The sequence below is a fragment of the Canis lupus genome, unplaced genomic scaffold (genome assembly GCF_011100685.1).
Source record: "Canis lupus familiaris isolate Mischka breed German Shepherd unplaced genomic scaffold, alternate assembly UU_Cfam_GSD_1.0 chrUn_S1933H2132, whole genome shotgun sequence".
NCBI classification, from domain to species: domain Eukaryota; kingdom Metazoa; phylum Chordata; class Mammalia; order Carnivora; family Canidae; genus Canis; species Canis lupus.
Genome location: NW_023330799.1, coordinates 28,223 through 54,519, shown reverse-complemented (window position 1 = coordinate 54,519; position 26,297 = coordinate 28,223). Strand labels below are relative to the sequence as shown.

General features: G+C 39.9%; 2 long non-coding RNA genes across 7 annotated transcripts; one reads left to right on the top strand and one right to left on the bottom strand.

Moving 5' to 3' along the window:
- Nucleotides 1–2,653: 2,653 nt before the first annotated feature.
- On the bottom strand, nt 2,654–23,768 carry LOC119878810. Of its 3 annotated transcripts, none has more exons than XR_005387170.1 (5): nt 23,618–23,768; nt 19,379–19,437; nt 17,458–17,501; nt 16,407–16,482; nt 2,654–2,972 (listed from the first exon to the last, which is right to left on the bottom strand). It is a non-coding gene; the product is annotated as an uncharacterized LOC119878810 (long non-coding RNA). The 3 variants fall into 3 exon arrangements; XR_005387171.1 differs by lacking the exon at nt 2,654–2,972 and adding an exon at nt 9,668–9,985; XR_005387172.1 differs by lacking the exon at nt 2,654–2,972 and adding an exon at nt 15,419–15,585.
- On the top strand, nt 22,943–24,802 carry LOC119878809. 4 transcript variants are annotated; one of them, XR_005387167.1, is made up of 4 exons: nt 22,943–23,012; nt 23,985–24,069; nt 24,157–24,227; nt 24,428–24,802. It is a non-coding gene; the product is annotated as an uncharacterized LOC119878809 (long non-coding RNA). The 4 variants fall into 4 exon arrangements; XR_005387169.1 differs by lacking the exon at nt 22,943–23,012 and adding an exon at nt 23,420–23,459; XR_005387168.1 differs by lacking the exon at nt 22,943–23,012 and adding an exon at nt 23,504–23,544.
- Nucleotides 24,803–26,297: the final 1,495 nt, after the last annotated feature.

Below are 26,297 nucleotides of genomic sequence, written 5' to 3'. Positions count from 1 at the left end.
TCTTTTTCTCCTTTTCCCAACAACTTGTTTTTGGCCACTCTGCACTGAGCAAAATGACTAGAAGGAAAAACTCACTTCAAAAGAAAGAATCAGAAAGAGTCCTCTCTCCCACAGGGTGACAAAATCTGGACTACAATTCAGTGTCAGAAAGCCAATTCAGAAGCACTATTAAAAAGCTACTGGTAACTGTAGAAAAAAGCATAAAGGACTCAAGAGACTTCATGACTGCAGAATTTAGATCTAATCAGGCAGAAATTAAAAATCAATTAAATGAGATGCAATCCAAACTGGAGAGGTCCTAACGACGAGGGTTAATGAGGTGGAAGAACGAGTGAGTGACATAGAAGACAAGTTGATGGCAAAGAGGGAAACTGAGGAAAAAAGAGACAAACAATTAAAAGACCATGAGGATAGATTAAGGGAAATAAACGAAAGCCTGAGGAAGAAAAACCTACATTTAATTGGGGTTCCCGAGGGCACCAAAAGGGCCAGAGGGCCAGAATATGTATTTGAATAAGTCATTGCTGAAAACTTTCCTAATCTGGGAAGGGAAACAGGCATTCAGATCCAGGAAATAGATCCGCCCCCTAAAATCAGAAGGACCCACATGCAATGAATACTTGATAAGATAGTGGAAGAGAAAACACGAAAAGAGGTGCCATTGGTTTTAGAGAAGTGGGATTATGGTCAACTCATTCTCTATCTTCCCAACGTTCAGGGTGCAGTCCTAACACGATGTTGACTGGGGCTTTCCCTGTTGTATCCACTTTCTCGAAGAGGCTCAATGAGTGCTAGACGCAAAGCAGTCCTGTGATCGTCGCCCGTCATCATGCACTGGTAGACTGCATGAAAAGACTTGAAACGGGAAAGGGAGTTTCATTACATAGGAGAGTGTGTGTTGGCTTTGTGCTAAGGCAGCCCAAGGTCCTCTTCTCCTCCCCTTCCAGCGAGGGAGAGGAATGGTACTCCTTGGTCCCTCACCCATCAAGTGGGGGAAGCTCTAAGAGAGCGAATGGTCAGAGAAGCTGGCAGAGAGAGATTTGTGCTGAAGCTGTAGCAAATGTAGGTCTCCTCTCCACCCTGGCCCCAGAATGCAGTCAGACAGGTACACCATGAGCGACTGGGAGACCTCTGTGCGTGGGAGCCCATACCAGCAGCGTGACCATCACTGTCTTTCCTGGGGAACTGGGACTCACTCCTCAGCCTGGCTCCCTGCCCACTTGCCCCTTGAATCCACCGGCAGATGTCCGGGGAAGGGGGGCGTTGGCCTGTCATTGCCCTCACTGCACACACTGTCACTCTGGGAATGTCCAAGCGGGGAGGGTGTGGGCTCTGTGTCTCGCCAGGCCTTGCCAGGAGCCGCCCGGTACCACCGCCTTCCCTCCTGTGGCTCTGCGCTTCACTCATGAGGGGCACCCAGGGGGTGTCCTTCCACTGACTCTAATCTGACAGGGTAGGGGCCATCTGGTCCAAGAGCCCTCACTGGCCCTCCTGAGCACCTGCTGTGCACCCGGGTCCAGGTGCCACCAGATTGGTGAGTGCGATGCTCCCCACACCCTCTGCTCTGGGTCCCAGGTGGCGGGGAGACAGAGGGCTTTGAAGGGGGCAGATGTGGAGAAGGACTCCATTAGGGGTCCCAGTGCTCTCCCACAAAGCCCGTATCCCATCCACAGCTCTCCTTTCCTCTTTTCTCAAAGGACCCATTAGACCTTACCCTGTCACAGGAATTGCAGACTTGTGGGGTGAGGGTCCAGCAGCCCCTCCAGCCCACAGCCCCCTCGCGGCCCTCCTGGAGAGGGAAGGCTCCCCTGCATGAGCCAGGGCTCACTCACATTTCCCACTGGTCCAGGATTCCTTCCTTCTTGCAGGAAGCTACAATGCATCGATATCCAGAGGAGGGCGGGGGGCATCACAGGAATCGTCCTGTGGACCCGATCTCTCCTCATAGCTGCTGTCACCCTCTGACCTCTGACTAGTCCGGAGCCCTGGGGGGCCGTCAGCTCTGTGCGTGGGGCCATGGGCAGCTCCTGGAGAAGCTCCTGCACCTGCTGGCGCTTCCTGAATGCTTGAGGAATGAAAGGGCTCCGGCCAGGCCCATGGCCGATATCCAAGTGGGCCTGGGCGCCCCGGTGTCCCCGGGGACCCCTACTGCGAATGCCCCAGGATACAGACCCCAGATGGACTCAAAACTCCCTTTCCATGGTAAAACAGGCCAGCTCAAGACCCTGGTGACGGTGGGGAGGCGGCACAGGCTTCGTCATGGGGACAGAACGACGACTGCTGAGCACAAGCACAGCCCCTCTAGCCGACCTGTCACAGGCCAGGCCCGGGGGCTGCCCTGCGGGACCCAATTAGGCCCTGCATGACTCTACTCCAGTCGGAGGAGCAGCCCCAGGGGCCGGGAAGTTCAGGAACATTCCCCAAGACTCCCAACAGTAGGTGGCCCATCCCACTGGGCTGTGGAGTCAGGGTGTTCACTTTGCAAACAGCAGGTCCAGCACCTCTTCAGGGGTGCCATATTCCTCCAAAACATTTAGGAATTCAAATATGGACAAGGAGTCAATGTGCAGCAAGGCAGGCACCAGTTCTTCTACCTGCTGCTCCAGCAGCTCCCTCCGGCTGGGGGTGGTTGGGCAGATGATTCCTTCTCAGGGCTGAGGCCCTTTCAGCCTGAGGTGGGACAGAGGAGACGTGCAGCCTGCACTGTAGCCTCCAGACCACCTGGGAGTTGGAGCGCAGACCAAAGCCCGAGCTCTCAGTGGCTGCGGGGGGCAGGGGGAAGGCAGGAGTGCCCACAGCAGGAACACGGGGCTTGACGCCTGTGGCTCTGTCACTTAGCATCTGACTCTTGGTTGTGGCTCAGGTCATGGCCTCAGCATCCTGGGAACCCGCCCCTGGCAGGCTCTGCGCTTGGGGCCGAGTGTGCTTGAGGAGTCTGTGTCTCCCTCTCCTGCTCCCTGCTCTCTGCCTGTCTGTTAAACAAACAATCCAATAAAATAATCTTAGAGGATAAATTTTCAAAAAAATTTGGATCAATACAAGGACCTAGTGAGAAAGGTGTGTCCCAGGTCGCTTGTCAGCTGAGTTTTGGCAGCACCTCCCTGCATTAACGGCTTCACCCTTTGTCAAATCCCAAATCTTAAAACTTCTCTGTCATATTTTTAAAAATATTTTAAAATAAAAGAGAAGCTTTGAAAATACACCAAGATAAGTTTCTTCTCACATCCAACTAAATGTTTTGATATTTTACATGTCTCCTCCCACTACATCTTTATAAAAGCAAGCAACATCGATAATCCTTCATCTCAATTGCAAATTGACTCCCTGTCAAAGCATTTTCAAAAAATACAAGAACTTTCATAGTGGTGACATAGAATATCAAATGTCAAGTTGAATTTGAGCACTATGTGCCTCGTAAGTGGAACTTCACAACAATATTCTAGGCTTGATTATTTATTAAGAGAGCTTAGAATCCCATATAAGGCTAATGTTCTGGTGATTGCCCTACAAGTCATCACTACACTAATGTCCCTTTTTGCTCCAAAGTATGCTTCAATGTGTGTCTGTGTGTGTGTGTGTGTGTGTGCGTGCGTGCATGCATATGTGTGTATGTATGTTAATATAATTTGAAAAATATAGTCAACCCTTAATTTACTCTTCATGATGATGTTAAATTAAGTTAAAATGAAAGGAATGTGGTCTGGTCTTGACTCTTTCAATGTGTTGCTATTTCATAGTTCCTAACACTTTAATTGTACTGAAATGAGCTTCCCACATTACTTAAGAGGGCAAATATTTGGATCCGGATTACCTTAAAATTTTGCAAGATTTATAAAAGATATATAAAGCTTGTTAAAATAATTTGTAAATTATTACATTTCATAAAAATACAAATTCGAAAATAATAAAATAGGCTTGAAACTAGAAAATAGTAAAGAAACTTTTGTCTGCCTTGATACTTATAGTTAGAGAACATCAAGCCTGATATTGCTAGGACTAATAAACAGCTGGATCACCAAGCTGACTATTCCCTTTGAAAGGTTATCCTGACTTTGGAATGGCATGAGTCAGACTCTAAAGGAGAATAAGTGTCTCTGAGGACGTTCAGATATGAGCACCAAGAAGGTAATGAGCCTGGAAATCCTCTGATACACAGAAAAGTAATAAGAATTGGGGAAAATCTTAAATGAAAAAACTATGTGTATCCAACCTGAAACTATTTAAAAAGCTCTCATCTAAAGAGAGTTTATAAAGAGCCTCATTCAGTTTATGAAACAAAAATAGAAATGATGGCAGGGATTTTATGAGAAAGCACATTCTAATCAATCTAAGAAATAACGTTCTAACAGCAATGTTTTACTTTTGGAGTTAGTAGCTTATTATCCCCCAAATCAGATGAAGTTAGTGGAGTTGGCTTTCAGTGAATTTGTGCTCTTGGTGAGATGCTGGACTCAGAGAAGTATTGAGGTTCCTTCCATTTCTAGGGTTTCTTTTTTAAGTACTGATACCACAAAAAGTGTTAATGAATTTCCATGGTTCTCTCTAACTTTCAAATAAAGAACATATCAGGCTACATGATACCTACTTACTTAATATTTTATATGTGCATCTTATTTTTTTTATTAAAGTTACAGACCAGAATATGTCATCTACCTCTATGTATGGAGATATAAAGATACATTCATACACTATATCTATCTACAGACCAGTATATGTCACCTATCTCTATCTATAGATATGGTATGCAGCTATATCTATATCTACATACCTATACCTATATCTATATCTATATCTATATCTCCATACATAGAGATAGATGACATATTCTGGTCTATATCCTTAATGCCAGAAAAGCAGGATTAATTTTTCCTGATACATTTTTTGACTTTGGCAGACAATAAAGAATGACCTTAAAAAACATTAAATTTCTCAAAAAATATAATAGAGAAAAATAAAAATGGCTCATTATTCCACTTCCCAGAGATAACCACTATTAATATGTTGGTTCATATTCTTTTCCCTCTTTCTGTTGATAATAGACTAGTCAAAATATATTAGTGTCTTTTCACACACGTGGAATAATACTATTAATACTAAAACTATGTTTTTCAAAGTATTTCTTGCCTTTTCTTCCACATAGATTGATCTTCTTCTTTTGCGTGACTCTGTTGTATTCTATTCAATGAACCTAAGTTTATTTAACTGATATCCCAGTTGAATAAGGGGCTTGTTTTGAAACCTTAACTATTATAAATGATGTTGCATAATATTTATAACAATATTATCTTCACTACAAAGACTAATAAACATCTCTCAAGTACTTAGGAGGTGCCAAACTCTTTCTTACACACTTTATAGACATCATTTCATTTAATTCTCAAAGGATAGTGAAATCTAGACATGCTATGTAACTTGCCTAAGCTCACATATCTAGAAAGTAATGCCATTAGAAACGACAAATACCCCCCATTTGCCTCGACATGGATGGACCTGGAGGGCATTATGCTGAGTGAAATAAGGCAGTCGGTGAAGGACAAATATTATATGGTCTCATTCATTTGGGGAATATAAAAAAATAGTGAAAGGGAATAAAGGGGAAAGGAGAGAAAATGAGTGAGAAATATCAGAGAGGGAGACAGAACATGAGAGACTCCTAACTCCGGAAAGGAACAAGGGGAAGTGGAAGGGGAGGTAGGTGGGGGAGATGGGGTGACAGGGTGATGGGCACTGAGGGGGGCACTTGATGGGAGGAGCACTGGGTGTCATACTATATGTTGGCAAATCGAACTCCAATATATATATATATATATATATATATATATATATATATATATTAAAAAAGAAAGTAACGAAATGGTAATTACAACTCAGGTCTGTCTGATTCTAGAGCTAAAGCTCAACACTCACTCAGCAAATACTTCTGTGCATACATTTTTGTATGACTTGTGTTAGTACACACATGGTCCATTTATAAACATAGTATCGCTGAGTCAAAGGTTATGCAATATTTGAAACTCAAGATGTATTTTCTCTTTTTTTTAATATATTTTTTCAATTTTTATTTATTATGATAGTCACAGAGAGAGAGAGAGGCAGAGACACAGGCCGAGGGAGAAGCAGGCTCCATGCACCAGGAGCCCGATGTGGGATTCAATCCCGGGTCCCCAGGATCGCGCCCTGGGCCAAAGGCAGGCGCCAAACCGCTGCGCCACCCAGGGATCCCTCAAGATGTATTTTCAAAGTAATTTCCAAAAAGTTTTACCGATTAGCACTATTGCAGAAAATCAGAGCACTACTTTCTCCATACTCTTGCCAGCATTGTGTAGTATTTATCTTCCCCCTCCATATGATATGCAAAATAATTTGTGTTATTAGTGTTGTTTCAATTGTCATTTCTTTAATAATTTACTGTTTTAGTAATAAAATGTATATATTTAAATATCATTCTTGTCATCAGCTGTTGCATTATACCTCATATGCCTATCATCTCTGTTTTGAAGACATGGCATAAAATTCTCAAGAAAGTTTCTTTTTTGTGCATTTGTTTATGTGTGTGTGTGCAGTACATTATTCATTCTCTGTGTCACCGCATGTATCCAAATTCCTTGTTTTTCTTTTTTTTTAAAGAATTTTATTTATTTATTCATGAGAGACACACACAGAGACAGAGAGAGAGAGAGAGACACACAGGCAGAGGGAGAAGCAGGCTTCCTCAGGGAGCCTGACCCAGAACTTGATCCCGGGACTCGATCCCGGGACCCCAGGATCACTCCCTGGTCCAAAGGCAGCCGCCCAACCGCTGAGCCACCCAGGGATCCCTCAGTTAAGGTTTCAGGACTTGGGCAAGGTAACTGACTAGAGAGTAGGAACACACTATTTAAAGTTGCTTTTTTTCTCATAAAAATGATGGCAGTTATGGAAAGAGAGAAGAAAAAGTTTTTGAAAACTAACGTGATATGAGTTAATACATGTATACACACATGCATATGTACGTGTTCTTTAAAAGAGTGAAGAGTTCAAGGGAAAAATAACATTAAAAGAAGAGCTGTTCAAAATTTTTCTTAAATTTTAAAAGTCCTTCAGAAAATCAAAAGTGATTAAAGATTTTGAGGTCAAGAATTCTTAGAAATTAAGAAATCAACTCACCATTTACATTTCTTTTAGAGTCCCTCTATAGGAGCACCTGAGTGGCTCATGGGTGACCATCTGCTTTTGGCTCAGGTCATGATCCTGTGATCCCAGGACCTGGGATCGAGTTCTGGATGGGCCTCCCCATAGGGAGCCTGCTTATCCCTCTGCCTGTGTCTCTGCCTCTCTCTCTGTCTCATGAATAAATAAACGAAGTCTTTAAAAAAATAAAAATAAAAAAATAAATTCCCTCTATACACTCCAACAAGTGCATATCACATTGCAGAAAAATGCACCGGAGTCCACCAAATGCTACCAAGTCTAGGAAGTAGTCAGGGTTAACATTTATTCCAAGTGGAAAAACGTGGCACTCAGCTACATCTAATGGCATGAAGATCAACTAAGGCACACAAAAGCACTTGTTTTTTGTAATATATTCAAAGGTACAGCCATTTGCTGTGCTTAGCATTCTCAAGACGATAGTTTTGTCAATGGTAATAAGAGTAAGTATGATTATGTTATAGAATTATCATCAATAAAAACAAAAGTGTCATAAGTGGTGTCCTTAAGGTTGGAACCAATTAGCAGCACCTGTAATCATTCTCCTTAATTATTCTCATTTTCTTAGAGGAGAAGAGAGGAGAACTTAATGTGTATCAGGTTAAGTGTTTCCTCCCTAAAGTTAAATACTCTTTTCTATAATAATCTCTAATGAATGCATGTTTGATATTTTATACTTCTTTTCTTTTGCATGAGCAGACCTACTGACATTTTTCACCTTGTTCAAGCAAAATGAAAAAGAATGCTAAGTAATTACAATGTGGAAGTAGCCTTTTTCTTTTTCTGAGTGTTACTTGGAAGAATGCATCTTGCTACCAAAGCCAGTATTTTTTCTTCAATTAATATAAATAAGAAATGGGACAGATTAAGGGATTGGGTATGTGGTTTTATCTCTGGTCTGTAATTTGTTTAAAAGCAACTCCTATTTCTTTCTAACCCGTTCATTTCTCTCCTCTACATAGCTTTAAAAAGAAAAAAAGACCACCTACATCCACACAATATCATGTCCCCCAAAGCCCAAACTTAAAAAAAAAGGAAGCATCAGTAAAATATTTATTTAACTTTCTGCTCTAACAGGCAATGTAACACAAAGGCAACAAAATCTACATTATGATTTCATGATTATTAATTTGAATATGAATGGAAATGCCGGATTCCAAAGCTCGATTGAACTGCAAAAGTAATATACTGTGCTGTAAGTCATTTTTTTTTCCTAATTATATGGTGAAATCATTAAAAATAATGATTAAGTTCACTCAAAATGACATTGGAAAGCTTGTAGAAATATAAAGCAGAATCTTTACATATATGTGCGTGTGAATATATAATATATATATATATTTCATTTTTTTATCATGGTTCATACTGCAAAGATTTTAAGGAGATTGACTTTTATCTTAGAATTCCTATCGATAAGGAGGATAACTACGTAAAAACAAACAAATTGACCAATCTATCAATGGAATACTACAAATTAATTTCATTATTGGTTATGTACACTGTATTATGAACTTGTTTTCTCAATTGCAGAAATGTCTCCTTTACAATGAGCATTGTTTATTTGAGAAAAGAGAGATTAGACAATCTACAGGTAGAAAAAACCTGAGTGAGAAAAAATTTATTTTATTTTTTATATATCTGATTTATTATTTATTATTTATTTCAGAGAGAGAGAGAGAGAGCATGAGCGATGGGAGCCATACCACCCTGAACATGCCCAATCTCATCTGATCTTGGAAGCTAAACAGGGTTCGGGCCTGGTTATAGTACTTGGATGGGAGACACATATATCAAAATACCACATTGTAGGGACGCCTGGGTGGGCAGCTGCCTTCGACTCAGGTCATGACCCCGGGATCCCAAGATCGAATCCTGTATTGGGCTCCTGGAGGAGCCTGCTTCTCCCTCTGCCTGGGTCTCTGCCTCTCTCTCTCTGTGTGTGTCTCTCATGAATGAATAAATAAATCCTTAAAAAAAAAACAACAAAAAACCCAAATACCACATTATTCATCATCAATCTAAATGATTTTTATTTTTCAATTATACCGCAGTTAACTTAGAAACAAAATGAATGAATGAATGAATGAATGAATGTTATATGACAATGCACATAAGTACTATAGTGGGTGCCCGTATCACACCTTCCTATAATGCTCTATACAAGAAGATGAAACACAGCTTATAACCTTTAACTCAAGAATTTTTTTTTTAAATATCTTCTCAGAAACTATAAATACAATATGTCCAAAGTTTTACCAACATAGCTGATTAAAGTTGTATTATGTGTCTGTAGATGTAGGTGAAAATAAATATTATATTCTCTCTCTCTCTGAATATACGCATATGCACATGCAGTAAATACTATAAACTATATTATATTTAATGAAACCATACAATAATTAAAAATTTCCTATACAAAAGAATTTAATGATATGGAGGATGTTCATATTATTATCAAATGAGAAAAAGACGATCATGGAAGAATGTTCCAAAATAGCCCATTTCTATAAAAAATTAAGTTCCATGATGTACATGCCCTTGTCATCAGTGAAGATTAGTAGCGATTCATTAGAAGAGTTTTTACATCCTTTCTTTAGAATTATCTGTATTTTCTCAATCAGTCCCTTGCCACATAAGATGATTTCAGCCCATATTAATCAGAAATGTGGCTTCAGTGAAGAGAGACACAACTTGCTGTGACAGTGACAGGTACAAAGTAAAGTCAGTAGGATGCTGGTGGCATGAAAAAAGAAGGATCAGTGTAGGGTGGAGTTCCTGAAGGAAGGAAAGCTTCTCACTGTACATAAGATGAAAAACAGGTAGATCACCCATAAAGAATTATGGTGTTTTTTTTTTCCCCCAGCTGGAAAGTTCTTTCCAGGAGCTTCAGTACAGCTTACAGATAAGGAAAACATTTAGTAGCCGAGCAAAGACAAGTAGCAAAGTCCTTGGTTTCTTTTTAGGAAAAAGCAAATTCCTATATTAGTATAAAATGTTTGACTTGTTTTCATTAATCGTCCTTCAAAAACATGGTACACATCTATTAAGCTAGGGCTATTCTTACGTTCAGTAAGAGGTTGTTTGGCACATGCTAGAGTCATAAATGTTTCCTGGAAACAATGACCCAGCGTTTAAAGTGTTCGCTGAGGTAATAAATAATGTTGAAATATGAAATTACTTCCTTCTACATTAAGAATGAGCTTCCTCATTAAAACTATTTAAAAGACCTTCATCTTGCAATAGCTCTAGTAATAGCCTTAGTTTGAGCTTTAAGTAGGAAATCCACCTCCAACCTCTGCCTACACTGCCAAAAAAACAAAAACAAACAAACAAACAAATTCGGAAGCAAAAGCAACAATTTAGGCTGCCAGCTGCTTTGGGAAGCCCTCTGTAAAGGCACATTTCAAGTAGAAAAATGGTCATTTTATTTATTTTATTTTAGGATTTTACTTATTTGAGAGACAGAGCATGAGCGGGGGGAGGGGCAGAGAGAGAGAGGAGAGGGAGAAGGAGACTCCCCACTGAGTGTGACCTGGCACAGGGCTCTATCCCAGGACCCTGAGATCATGACCTGAGCAGAAGCCAGATGTTTTAATCAGCTGAGTCACCCAGGCTCCATAACAATGGTCATTTTAAAGAAGCCCCTTACATAGCCTAATACTTAATATAAATTGTTCCTAAGATACAAAATGATAAACTCCCAGCATTTGATCTGTCATCACACCTGTGATTCACCAAGTTTGTGAAAATATACCCATTTTACCCACCCCCTATGCCCCAACCAGCATAAAGGAGAGAGAGCTTGAGGTCGTGATCTACACTAATCCTCGAGCAGTAGCTGACAAGTTGGGCCACTGGTAAGGGACTTAAAAGAACCCAATTGAAAGTTGATGACAAGAAGTTCTGATGAAGTATAGAGTGGTCCCCTTCGAAAGAGCATAAACTATGGATATTCATGTCCCATTTAATCTTCCAGAGAAGGCTGACGCTGCAGAGGGACCTCAATAATCAGACGCACAAAAATTACCTATTCTATAGCTATTAGTCTTCATTTTCATTAATCAAGTGGGTTTCTCAATGGGAAGTTACTAGTAGGCCAGGATAACACAGGGGGCCAGGTTTGACAACATGAAATTCTCTTCACACACACACCAAAAATCCTCTTTACAGTTGATACAGTTATGGCCAACCAGTGTGCTGACGGCAGAAGACAACACAAAGCCATTCATAGGGCACCTTCTGTCTAACTGGTATGACATTGTTTCTACTTGACTCCTTTTATCACGATGGGAAAATATGTTTTCTTGCAGGAAGAGACATATATGGAATCTTCCTTCTTTGGTCACAATTCTGTCAGCATCATGACCTGTATGTAGGCTTACAAAATCCTTATTTCTTTGGATTCTGACATAATCTTACCTCAGACAAAGGGAAGTAGTTTGCAACAAAAGAAATGTGTCCATGAGCTCACCCCAAAATCCACTGGTCTCAACATCTACAAGTAGCAGATCTGATAGAATGGAATAATCTGCTAAGACTGCTGTAGCATCTTTCGAGAGACAAAATCTTGTGGATTTGGGATGGCCTCCCACCAGATGTTACAGACCTTACACCATTATCCAACACATGCCATCTCTCCTGCTGTCAAAATGCACAAATCCAGAAACTGAGGAAGGTAGTGAGAGTAGCTTCTTTCAGCAAATAGGTAGAAGTGCCCTAGTTTACACAGAAGAAATGCTTCCCCTAGACAACACAATCTCTGTTAAATTGGAAAGTAAGTATGCCCTCAGGCCATTGTATACTCCTCGAGCTCTTAAACTTACTGGCAGAGAAAGGGACTACAACCATGGTTGAGGTGATTGATGTTATTTAACAATAGGAAATCAGGTTGCTGCCGCACAATGGAAGCAAGAACCATTTCTAGAACCTAGAGGTTTCTCTGGATTGCCTCACTTCTATAAAAGGTCAGGTAACAGAATAATGAAGGCAATCCAATCAAGGCAGAAGCAATCAAAGGCTTATACCACAAGATCATATCGCCAGATAAAGAATACTATAGCCCAGTCACTGACAGAGCTTGGAATACACATTGAGTGGATGTAGCTAGAAGAATATATAATTGCCATTTAAGGTCATATGAGAGGTTACACAAGTTATGGGACTATGGCAGCTATATTTTATGTTGAGAATTTCTTCTCTCACTTTTCCCCCTAGATTATTTTACATAAAGCTGGCATACTGAGGTTTGCCAACATTATAGATTTTATGTGGGAATATGACTAAACTGACATCAAGTCATAAGGTTATGGTAGGTGATGGGATTCATGTATCCCTTGTATTAGAGACACCTTTTTTTCATCTGGAAAAGAAAAGATGCCAAGAATAAAGAGGAGTGGAATGCAGCAGGAAATTTTTCAATTTTTTCTTGCATATCCACACTCCACTTTCTTTCTCAAACTATGCCCAAGGAGGCTGTCCTGTATGGACTACATCTGTGCACGTCCTTCTCTGGCTTCAGATTGGATCCGGCCAAGGGGAGGGACCAGGAAGAGTTTGGAGGGTGGCAAAAAGTAAAGTCAAGATATCTACTCCCTTGGTTCTTCCTTGGAGAGTAGACATCATCTGTCCCCAAACCAAGGCCACAGTCTCTGTCAGGTGACCCTCTGCAAAAAGGTATTTTTTATGAGCTCATATAATTGCCTTCTCCCTTTCCGTTTAAGATTTAGGAATAGTGATGACTTAACCGCTGATTACTAGCCCAGTGTACAACCAACCATTCCTTGTTTTATCTAAACTCTATTGACTCCTGTATAAGTAGTTCTCGTATTATATTTTCCTTGGCTACCTCCTGAAGTGTACATCTGTTTCCTGCTGATACAAATTTTTAGAAATGTAAGTGAGAACCATAGCAGAACCACTTACATGATAAAGCTGATAGTTAAACCACTCTAATAAGCACTTAACCCAACATTTTTCTCTATATTCAATTTTACTTTTCAGTTAAACTCCCTAACATGCTTCCCTAAAAGTCTTCAACATTTTTTGGTGTCATATTCTTCAACCAGTTAAAAAATATATGACGATATATCTGTAATATATTATGATTCTCTGTTCATGATTAATAAAGGTATTACAGGAAACCAAAAGTAGAAACTAAAAGATTAATAAAATAATTCTAATACTCTCTTATTCTACCCCAGTAATGTAACTTATGCATCCTTGAGGTGGAATATAGTACATTCTGGAAACCATTGTCAATAAATAAATCATAGCATGCATTTCTTCTTGCTGTCAAAAATGGTTGTTCGTTGACATTGTTGGTTGATTGGCTGTTATACAGATACTACTTCATTTTGGTATTCACCTCACAGTGCTGTACATGGGGTTGACTCTCCTACTGATTATTCTTAATGGTATAATATCAAGAAAAAGGAAAAGTTAATGGATAGGATTTCTTAGGTCAAAAATACGGATTAGGTTCAAGTGGTAGATGTGCATTGTGATCATAACATTGTCACATTTCATGGAAAAGGTATGTTAATCTTTGTATTTATTCATAGTTATTATAAATTTTATTGCTTAACTTTAACTTAACTGAATTTGAATTTTCTACTACCTTTGGGCAATAATAAAAGCAAACCAGGAAATTAATAATGTGCTTCAATAAAGGAAGATTTCATATTAATAGTCAAAAAATAAATGAATGTTAGCTGAATAGTATAAATGTCATTAAAATTTCAGAAATCCATATACACACACACCTTTTTCCTTTTTAATAAGACAACTTATTAACTCAGTTGTCCTGCTTATCAACTCAGAAACTCAACCATTTAAAATACCCAAGACCTAAGTCAATACTCACTAGTAAACATTTACCGTCTGTGCCAAATATACATGATAATTCTAATATTTAAAAGTCATAGAAATCAAGATGCTCAACTTTTAGCAAGGTACCTGTCTAAATGAACATAATCTTTCTTAAAATTCATCAGAAACTACATGAAATATTGTCAAGTAGACCCTGGCTTTTATTATCTAAGCCTTGTTTTTTATTTGTTTTGTTTTTTTAAAGGGACTTTTGGTTACATCATAAGGTTAAAGGCATATTGTGGATACTTACTCACCTAGACGAGCTACAGATTAAATTAGTGTGAACCTATGTAAAATAACAGTCTCTCGAGTCTGAGGATAAGCAATGCTTTCTTTCTTCTTCTTTACAGTTTCCTCTTAAAATCCTTAACATTCTACCTGTTTATATAATAAGTATATATATGCACATATATACACAGATGTATGCTTATGCTTACGCAAAAAAATTGTATAAACACACACGTAGACATGCCAATATATAGACTTTTTGTGGAATATTTAAAATATCTTTAAAAAATAAAAATAAAATATCTATTGATACTAGTATTTTCTTTCGTATTTGATGATTTTCATCTTCACCTTTTTATAACTACATATGAAACAGTTTAATTTTCATGAAGTATGCATTGCTAATTTAAATTGTGTACTACATAAACCTATCACAATAGGTTAAATTTATTGATATTGAGATTATGCACTTAAATTTGATTTTCCAGATAACTATGAACCCTTTGAGGTATTTTTTAAAATTTATTTTAACCTGAAGAAAAAAGTAGTTTACTCTGACATAGTTCACTGCCAATGTTTAGGAATAAATCTGTTTTTCTATAGGAATAATTACTAGTAGTCAGTTTAGGAACTGGATCTAAAATCTCTTTATATTAGGGGTTTTGTCATCCAATAGGTAATTCCATTGAAATTTATGGTTGATAGCTCTTTATTCATGCTACTGGGAAGGGACAACTAATTTAATATCTATCATTATATTCTTATATTTTCACAGTTATTTTATATTTACTCTTCTGTATCACTGAACTAATATAAGAGGAGTGTTCTTTTAGAAGTGGCCTTTAAGACTGCTTATTGATAAAATTTTAGTTCATCTTCCATTACAGCATAGCAAAAGCATTTCACTTTTTAGAGATTTCACATTTCACTCATAGACATTGTTTCCTTCAGCTCCGTTTCTTCACTCTGGCCCCGTTTTTCCAATGTACTGTCCTATTTCATGCACTCTCCAATGAGAGATCAGTTGGGTGAAAAGACTGACTCTGGACAGGTAATATGCGTGGCCATATTAACTTGCATTCATCAAGACCCACACCCCTGCATCTCTCTAAAATTATAGACTCACAACATATCAAGATTGGGAATTCAGTTTTGCCTGAATGCACAAGACTTTGAATAGAGAATTGCTTAGACCCAGAGTATCTCTCTTTGCATTAGCTGTTTACAAAATCAAGTTGAGTTCAGTGTGCAAGTCAATCTTGCAAATCAGCCATGGTCTCACCAATAGTTCATGATAACCTAAAGCGTAAGAATATGTGTCTCAGGAAAAACAGACTAATGGGAGAATAGAAAAGATAGAACAATGCTGTAAAGTTCCTTTTCATAGGAAGTATCACAGGAAAGTAAACAGAATCACATGATAGTAGCAACTTGCTCTAGTCCCTTGCCAACTAACTGACATAATTGGCTCACTCACTGAAGAGCAGTCAGGGATGCTCAGCTTGAGGTGTTGAAGAAGGTACATTATCTCTTTTGTAATGAAGCATCTGGGGCCATTATGTAAAGCCATTCTGCTCATGTAAAAAGGTGTTCCTAAGACTTTAAAGCAAGCTGTATATGGACGTCCAAGGCAGAATTAAAAGTTTAGTTTTCATGATAATCATTTTGTGAACTTCCATTCATATTGGTCATCTCTTAACCATATAGACTAGCAAAAAGGAAGGGAGGAAGATGAAACCAAATTTTGTCAAGTTTAACTGTGCAAGGTTCAGTGTGATACGTTCCTCATAGAGAAGAAGTAAGGAATTCCCTGATCAACAAAAACTTGTTTCCTTAGAGTTTTTCCATTTCCTCCCATTTTTTCCCTCAGCTAATGTAAATTATTGCCATCTTCTTTTAGTCCTATCAGATGCCTTTGACTTATCACCAAGGCCCTTTGTAGCCTTTTTTCCTACCTGCAAATTATCTACTTCATGCAGATTTCATTTTTCAAGTTTGGGACAGTAGTTCATGAAACAATTTCAAATTCTATTCCCATGTGCATTACATGTTGAGCTGTAGATGTTCACATGTAATGGAATGTTTAATTTTCATAAGTGTTGGACATGCGGGAATTGTACCTTCATGTCCATGCTGATTCAATTCCACAAGCATCTATTGACTTCTCTATGCCAGACTCTATTTGGGATACTTGGCCTATATCAGTGAACAAGAGAGAAAAACATTCTTACTCTAGTGCTTCTTACATCTTATAATATACATTCTCTGGTTCTGCTCTGCCCACCAAAAGTTTCCATTTCCTTCCATGTTATTCATTCTTATAAGTACTACTAGAAAGTTTCCAATGAAAACTTGTGCTAATGTCCAATAAAAACAATAAAAAAAGCAAACAACTAGTACTATAAATTGTGTTCATGTGTTATGCACTGTTCTAAATTTGTTACATATATTAAGTCATTTAATCTGCATAACAAGTATACGGGGTGCACACTGTTTATTATCATCATCCATACTATTGAATATATCAGTAGTCATTTCTCCTGAGTAAATACCTAGAAAGTAATTGCTGGATGGTATGGGAAGTATATTTTTAAATTCATAAGAGATTGCAAATTTTCCTCTAAATCACATTCCTATCATCAATGCCTGACAGACCCAGTTGCTCTCAATCTGTGCACTGCTAGATATTGTCATCCATTCTGATTTGGTCCTAAAGATGATATGTAGTAATATCTCATTATAGCCTTTTTTGAAGGATAACAATATTTTATTAATAGTTTTCTAAACATTTATACCTTGTAACTATTTAAACATAGGGGATAGTACCTACCCTTCCTATCTTGATCTCCATCTGACAAATGTTTGGAGGCGAGCCTGTGCTGAGGCATTGTAGGGCAATAACAGGCAAACAAAACACAACACCCAAGACTGGGACAAAGTAAAAAGTACGACATTTAAGTAATTGGGATAACAGAAGGAGAAGAATGGGAAATGAGCAGATGAAATATTTGAAGACACAATGATTTATTTCCTCAAATCACAGATCCCAGGAGCTCAGAAAACACAAGTGGGATAAATATCAAAAGCACACACCTAGGCAATTCATATTGAAAGTGCAGAAAACAAAGACAAATAGAAACCTTTAAGGCAGCCAGAGGGGAGGAACCTTACCTGCAAAGGAATGACAATAATTAGAGCCAGCTGGTCATCAGAATCTATGCAAAGAGAAGAGAGAGCAGTCAAACTATGAAAGTATGAAAAAGAAAAAAAACTACCTGTGTAGAATTCTACATCAGATGAAACTGTTCAATTAATGAAATAAGCATTTTCTTAAAAATTAAGAAAAATTTATTGTTTGCAGACTGTACTATAAGGCATTTTGAAAGTTCTTTTAAAGGAGCAAGATAACATGTCAAAACCTTGGATTTACATAAAGAAATAAAGTGTACCGGACAAAAAATGCAAGAAAAGATCTGTTGTTATGAGTAAGGACCAAGAGAAATAGATGGGACATCCTTAGAAACTTCTGAGATAAAAAATAGATTAGAAATGGGAGCATGATTAACTGACACATGGAAATACATAGGTCAGCATCTATACTGTCAACCTAGAGAAGGAATTCCTGCTGTGTTAACAGAGTTTATTTCTTTTTTTAAAAAGATGTATTTGTGTGTGTGAGAGAGAGAACGTTAGCAGGCAGTGGGGAGGGGGGCAGTGGAAGGGACTCCTCAAGCAGACTCCGTGCTGAGCGTGGAGCCCGACCCTGGCTTCATATCACACCCCATGAGATGATGACCTGAGGCACCCAGGCAGCCCATGGTGTGTTTCTGTAAAGTCCACTCTAGAATGGTGTCGGGGATTGAAAGTAACTGTTTCCCTGTTACTGCCCTACAATGCCTCAGCACAGGCTCGCCTCCAAACATTTGTCTGATGGGGATCAAGATGGGAAGGGTAGGTACTATCTCCTATGTCTAAATATTTACAAGGTATAAATGTATAGAAAACTATTAAATAAAATATTGTTATCCTTCAAAAAAGCCTATAATGAGATATTACTACATATCATCTTTAGGACCAAATCAGAATGGATGACAATATGTAGCAGTGCACAGATGGAGAGCAACTGGGTCTGTCAGGCATTGATGGTAGGAATGTGATTTATACTTTTGTATCCTTGCGCTTCCGTTTGGGTAATTATTGCTACCCTATGTTCAAGTTTGCTATTTCTTTCCCTGGCTATGTTAAATCAGCTATGAGCACATTGAGTACATTCTCTCTCCTACTGCTCTCTATTAAAATAAATCAAAAAATCTTTTAAAAAATAAAAATAAAATCAGTTGACCAATACCTGTTTATCTAAAACAGTAATAATGATGTTACTAGCTGATATAGCATATAGCCAAGTGAAATGAATGAAAGAATTTTCCTAAGGCTTACGATGGACGAATTGGTAATACTCTATTAAAAGATACCTGTACTCTATGTGAAGTGGTATAGCATCATTTCAAAGTATACTTAGATTAGTTTAAACTGTATGTATGACTAGAAATATCAACACCTCTCTTTCAAGAACTGGTTGACCTAGCAGGCTGAAAATCAGTAAGGATATAGATGAGCTGAACCTGAAATCGGTAGAATATAGAACCCTATGAATCAACTTGATCTAACCGACATTGACAGTAGGTGGCGAATACTCCTAATGAGAGAAAAATACACAGCCTTTGCAAGCTCACTCGGCGGACTCCACAAGATACCATATTCAGAGACACCACAGATCACAGCATAAAAAAATTAAGATAATAAAAAACATACAAGTATGTTTTCAGACCACAATGTAACAAAACTAAAAACCAATGTGTATGAAACCTATATGTGGAAAATTATAAAACTTGGATGAGACAAATTGGATGTAAAAGAATAGGAAATATTCTATTTTTATGGATTCATAGACTCAATACTGGTAAAATACCAATTATTCCCAACTTGATCTATAAGTTCAAAACAAATGCAATGAAAATCTCAAATACTATACATTCCACATTCACAATCTTTTCTATTTATCTACTCCTTTCCAATTGTATAGCTTACTCACTTTGTTTGACGATCTAGTCAGCAGGCAATTAGTGATTGTCTCCTACTAGACGTGCACACCTTGGAAAGGAAACGATGAAATTCATTAGAGGTAGCTCTCCTGAAGGAGGAGGTGGCTACACTTTGCCACCTCTTAGATGCATCATTTATCATACTTTTATGGTCAGGATCACCTGCTCCTTTAGGATCAAGCGGCAGACCTGCCACATTAGTTGTATGCACTGAAGAGGAAAATGAGGAATGCGTGGGCTTCAGGGACTAGCAGAGGCTCCACCGGTTACCTTGGTTTGTCAGCTCTGGTTTCCTTACCCCATCAATTAACCAAGAGTGCCCCAACCAATTTTCATATATTCATTCTAGAGCTGGTTATACAATACGGCAGCCACTAGCCAGATGTGGTTGTTTTAATTTAAATTCATTGAAATAAAATAAAAATTTAGTTCCTCAGTTGCAACAGCCACACTTCCAGGACTCAAGATTCACATGGGGCTAATGGCCACTGCATTGGACAGTGAGAATTTTACAACATATCCATCACAGCAAAGAGTTTTGTAAAACAGTACTGACTAGATTCTCTATACTAACCCAAACAGACTTTTATGATCCTATCCAATTCTCTTATAAATGTCAAGAAAAAAAACACCTATTTTTGCTAAGATCCTTAAATCTTTTCTTAACAAAAATGTAATTCTGAAGAAATTTTCAGAGCCTAATACTTATTGCATTAGCCATATTTAATGAAGACTAGGAGTACTGCATTATGTGAGAAGGAAGAGTCTTCATGGAATGAGTACTAAAGGCTCAAATATCAGAATATTTCTGGAGATAGTTCAGTAATTTTATAATGTTACTGTACAGTGTACATTATCTTTCATGTTAGGTTTATCAAGATTAATACAGAAACAAGCATTTTCTTAATTCTGATTTATTTATTAAGTTTTCCTTTAACTAGAATCAGTTGCTGGATAGAAAATTAACTTTTCTTCCCTCCTACCATCATAGCACATCATTCACCTATAACAGTATTTCTCTTATTTAGTGTCATCCCAAAGGTTTTGTGTTATCGTTTGGTGTTGTTTATGTGTTCATCTGGCCCACTAGTTTCTGAACTTTGGGAAAATGCTTTAGGAGAATACCAAAACCTATACCAAGTTTCCCCATAAAGCCTAGTATATAATGCTTTGAAGCTCTTCACCACTTAAACCTTCACTGAAATAATAACTGATCATTAATTTGAAAATATGTGTAACATGGCAATTTCCTGTGAAAATCAGGACTTCTTAGAGTGACAAGAAACACAAGACATGATCTGTGTGTGTTCTAAGGCTTAAAAAAAGATTTACTTATTAATTTACATATTTATTTCCTTATGTATTTATTTTGAATAGATACGGGATATGCTCTTCCCAAATATCCCACGTCACATTTGGTAGGTCTGCTTGATTCTCTCAATCAGTTAACCATTTGGTTCTCATACTGAGTAACCTGTGTCTTACAATTTAATCTTTATCTTTAAGAAAAGTACTACTTTAGCCTGCTGCCACTAACATCTTTTCAATTTTCCATTTTTTTTAGAATTTATGTAGGAAATAAGGTTGCAATTTATTGGTATTCCTCACAGTCCTTGTCAGCAAGGACTTGATATCTATGCTATTAATTTTGGATTTATCGTGGAGGCGATAAGAAGTTATAATAGCATTTGAGCTACATGGTGTAAGTATAGTATTTTATAACTAATCAGTAGTAGGAAAGGGAATGGTTGTTTATGATTAAAATGAGAAGCAAAAATATCACTTGAGAAAATTTATGAGATGACATTTCTGTGTGCACAAGTCTCTTAGTCTCTGTATATGCAAGAGATGAGAAGGCTTTGAGAGCCATTTCAGTGTTGAGACTTTTTCTCTTGTAATTTTTAACTAAGATTGAGATTACTATAAACCGTTTCAATAGTCACTGCCCATAACCAGTTGTAAAGACGACATACTTCTTATGAACCACCTCTGATTCACAAAAAGAGTATTTGTCTCTTTTCTCCACCCTACCAATTATGCTAGCTTTATATGTTCCAGAACCAGAAGCCAGAAGTGAAGGAACAGAGTTAGGGGACTGAGGTTTAGAGGGATGAAAAACACTCCCCAGAACCTGTGATTTTATTTTATTTGAATATGTTACATAAATTCCACCGGAAGGCTTAAAATTCTATTTTGAGATCTGCCCTACGACCCAGCAATTGCACTGCTGGGGATTTACCCCCGAAGATACACATGCAGCGAAACGCCGGGACACCTGCACCCCGATGTTTCTAGCAGCAATGTCCACAATAGCCACACTGTGGAAGGGGCCTCGGTGTCCATCGAAAGACGATGGATAAAGAAGCTGTGGTCTATGGATACAATGGAATATTCCTCAGCCATTAGAAATGACAAATATCTGGAGGGCATGATGCTGAGTGAAGTAAGTCAATCGGAGAAGGAGAAACATTGTATGGTCTCATTCCTTTGGGAAATATAAATAATAGTGAAAAGGGAATAGAGGGGAAGGGAGAAGACGTGGGTAGGAAATGTTAGAAAGGGAGACGGAACATGGGAGACTCCTGACTCTGGGAAATGAACTAGGGGTGGTGGAAGGGGAGGAGGGTGGGGGGGGGGGGTGACTGTGTGGCGGGCACTGACGGGGGCACTTGACGGGATGAGCACTGGGTGGTATTCTGTATGTTGGCAAATTGAACACCAATAAAAAATAAATTTATTATTTAAAAAAATTAAATTCTATTTTGATTTGTTTGTCCAAAAAATACATATTTTAATACCAGTGATAACTTAAAAATAAATATAATTCTTCCTTACACTATAGACAGTAAGAATACACAGACCAGATTACCTGTTCTTCAAGCTACAAGGACCCTCAAATCATTATCTTGTCTAACACCATGCTAATAAGAAAACATTATCAACTATGATGTGTAGATAGGTAACCTACGGAGAATAAAACCACTTATTTTAACCTATATGTTTTGTGGTTCAGTCGCTGATCAATGCACTTTGAAAATAACAATACTCAAGTGATAAGAGTTTATGCTTAATTCTTAAATCTTTCACAAGGTACAAGCTCAAACCCATCATATTCCATATTACAAATATTAAAGCAAGTGTCTTTTAAGTTATGTAAGTTAATTCCTTAGAACTTATTCAGATGAAATTACGCAAATTATAACTTATCCTATAAATAATCCAGGTTATACTCACAGCTTTTTAAATCTACAATTCGTATGTCTTATAAAAATTCTCGCCATTGTCTGCTAAACTTGCAGAAATTTAGAAAATGGAAAGAATTTTAATTTTGTGGCCACAATCAGAGAGTCCATGAGGGTTCGGGTAAAAACAGGGGCCTTAGCACGTTCCTTAGGGCGGTACCTCGGGACCTGGACAGCGGGGCACAGAGCAGCGGGGGGGCGAGCGGGGAGCCAGGCTTGGCCAAGTCCCCATGCAGCCCAGGGGCGACCCGGGGCCTTCCCCGCCGCGCCCCGCCCCCGCGACCCCCGCCGGCCTCAGGTCCCGCCCTCCCCGCTCGGGGTCCCTCCCGACCCCCCAGCATCCCGGGCCCCTGCCCGCCCCCCGCGACGCCGCCGGCCTCAGGTCCCGCCCTCCCCGCTCGGGGTCCCTCCCGACCCCCCAGCATCCCGGGCCCCTGCCCGCCCCCCGCGACCCCCGCCGGCCTCAGGTCCCGCCCTCCCCGCTCGGGGTCCCTCCCGACGCCCCAGGGTCCTTGGCCCACGCTCCCCTCTCCCGACCCCCCAGCATCCCGGGCCCCTGCCCGACCCCCGCGACCCCGCCGGCCTCAGGTCCCGGCCTCCCCGCTCGGGGTCCCTCCCGACGCCCAGGGTCCTTGGCCCACGCTCCCCTCTCCCGACCCCCCAGCATCCCGGGCCCCTGCCCGACCCCCGCGACCCCGCCGGCCTCAGGTCCCGCCCTCCCCGCTCGGGGTCCCTCCCGACGCCCCAGGGTCCTTGGCCCACGCTCCCCTCTCCCGACCCCCCAGCATCCCGGGCCCCTGCCCGACCCCCGCGACCCCGCCGGCCTCAGGTCCCGCCCTCCCCGCTCGGGGTCCCTCCCGACCCCCCCAGCATCCCGGGCCCCTGCCCGCCCCCCGCGACCCCGCCGGCCTCAGGTCCCGCCCTCCCCGCTCCGGGTCCCTCCCGGGGCCGCCCTCAGCCCCCATCGCGCAGTGGGGCGCTGCTTACCGCAGGCCGAGTGCGGGTCAGAGCCCTGCCCCAGGTGGAGCCGCCGCTGTGGGTCCCGGTCCAGGCCGCGGCTTCCCCAACGCCCCCCGCCCGGGTCCCCCCCAGACTGATGCGCCTCTGCCCCCCGCGCCGCCTTCCGTTGAGGCCGTTGGAGCCCGGAGGCGCGGCCGCGGGGGCCTGGCCTGGGCGGGGCGGCGGGGCCCGGGGAGCCTGGGGCGCGCGCTGCTGCTTGGCCACTTTGGGCTTTAACCGCCGCTCCTCCCCTGGGCTGTGGGGTTTTTTTGATTACAGGAAACTAGAGGACTGTAGGGAAGTGCCGCCTTGAGCGGGCTGAAGCGACTGCTGTCACTACTACATTCTTTTTTAGGTGTGACAGGGCCTTGGATCTATAGACAAGCTTCTTGTTCACCAGGAGCACCCCTGCAATGTGCATTTTCGTGTCAAAGCCACATGTAAATGCCTGTTTTTAAATACTTCATGCACAGGTTTTTAGCAGAGAGTCATGTTTTAGTTCTATGACTGCTTATTTCTTTCTTTAGCGTTGCCTTTGTAATGAATCAGCACTTACACCTGTACTAGGCAATCATGCAGTTGGCACCCCAAAAGAAAGGTAATTTTCGCTCATTTTTTAAATAGCTTTTTTTTTTGAATTTTATTTATTTATGATAGTCACAGAATTTTCGCTCATTTTAAAAATGTAACAAAAACAATTATATTTGCATTTTAGGCCTCGTTTAATGATGTGACATCTAGAATGTTTATCAAATCAGATCATCATGTTTTTTTATTTTATTCATTTATTCATGATAGACCCAGAGAGAGAGAGGCGGAGACCCAGGCAGAGGGAAAAGCACGCGGGACTCCATCCCGGGTCTCCAGGATCAGGCCCTGGGCTGCAGGTGGCGCTAAACCACTGAGCCCCCGGAGCTGCCCGGTTCATCATGTTTTGCGTTTGTGGTGCTCCGTCCTTGAATAGGACATTTCATACCACTCTGCCACAAACATTTAATGTCCTTTGAATTCTGAAAATTCTGATCTAAAAATATTTGCAACAATTTGAAGGACTTTGAATTTGTGAAATTGTGAAATAAAGTTGAAACAGTAGAAAAGTTTATTCGGAGGGGATTGACCTCTGCGCATGTGTTTGAGTTAAAATAATGATGAAAAAGTAAACTTCGTCTATTTCTTCCTGTATTCTTATTTTGAGTTTTTAAACAGTATTTTCAGATTCTCAGTGTAGAATTAAACATTGCTGACACTAAAAAAGAAATACATCTTGTGTCTTCCCCCAAATAATACTATGGTTGCCGTGTCATGAGAAATAACACCACAGTGATTATGTCCTCAACTGCCAGGCTTTTTTCTTTCCTCTCCTGCTACCGTATCATAAGCAGCTTCACCACATGGACTGAATTCCATTAGCTGAGCAGAGATAGAGCAGTGTCAGCTCTCAGGTGAGTATGGCTACTTCTAAACTTTTTGAATCTGCAAAATGTACAACCCAGAGCTAGTGAAAATCCCTCTCTCTTTCTTTCAAAGACAGAGGATATTTACCCCCGGATCCGCTGGGATGGCATCTGAAACTCTGTAGACACTCCTGGAAATTTAGGTTTTTAGTACTTTTTTAAGTTGTCAGTAATGATGCAGTTTGTTGTACAAGTCTGCAGCTTAGGACCTCCAAGGACCTCTTCCTTATTTACAAATGTTCCACTGCCTTTTTAAAAAATGTAAAATGCTCTTACCAATATTTTCTGTGTTTACAAGCAGTTTAGCTTGACTCTTCTATTGCAGGCCTAGTATTTTCTTTAGCACGTTAGTTTGGACGTGACTATTTGTCAAAGTACTGAGCGTAATGTATGCCTACTCCTTGTATTTTGATGTCTGGTACTTCTCTTTGCAGCATTATATTTAATTTGAGCCAAACTCTGTGTATTTAACATATCCTGAACGCATTATTCTTCAAATTCTACAAATTCTTCATCACTTAAATTCTAATTTGGAACTTGTCAAAGTTTTGTTTCATGAGTCTATAAGGAAGTGGAAGCAAAACATTTGTAATGCCGTGTTTTTGTTGCTTCCACATGCATGATCTCAGTAATCACTCTGAGTTGTTATTAGCAGCACAGCATTATTCCAGGTTTTTAGATCAAAGGACTGAGATTGAGGAATGTGTAGTAACTTACTCAGTGTTGTTGTTTTTATTACTCAATATTAGAATTGTTACTTTTCTGACTCTAATCCCATTGTCCTTTCTTGTACTAATTATCTCCCCTTGAGAATCTTCACATATAGGTACTTCGTATATTTTGTTCCCCAAATAAATTTTGAATGAAAACAGATCAGATGATTACTGAAAAGAAAATCCTTCCCCTCCTGTGTAACTAGTATATGTTTTGAACTCAAATGTATCATTTTGCTTTTTATTTAGGAATTTAAAAACGTTAAATAAGTTTTCACATCATTTCGTACAATGAAAAATTCATTACCTGATACATATTTTTATCCTCCAAGGACTTAAATACAGTAGACACCTCTTGTGTATTATGACAGGAGGGGGAAGAGCCCACATGTACTGTTTGGTTCCCATGACCTTTTCCGTATCCTCCAGGGACACTTGCTGGTGTCCGCTCATTTCCTCCCTTGACACGTAGAGGGAGGCCACACTGAGGCAAGAGAAACA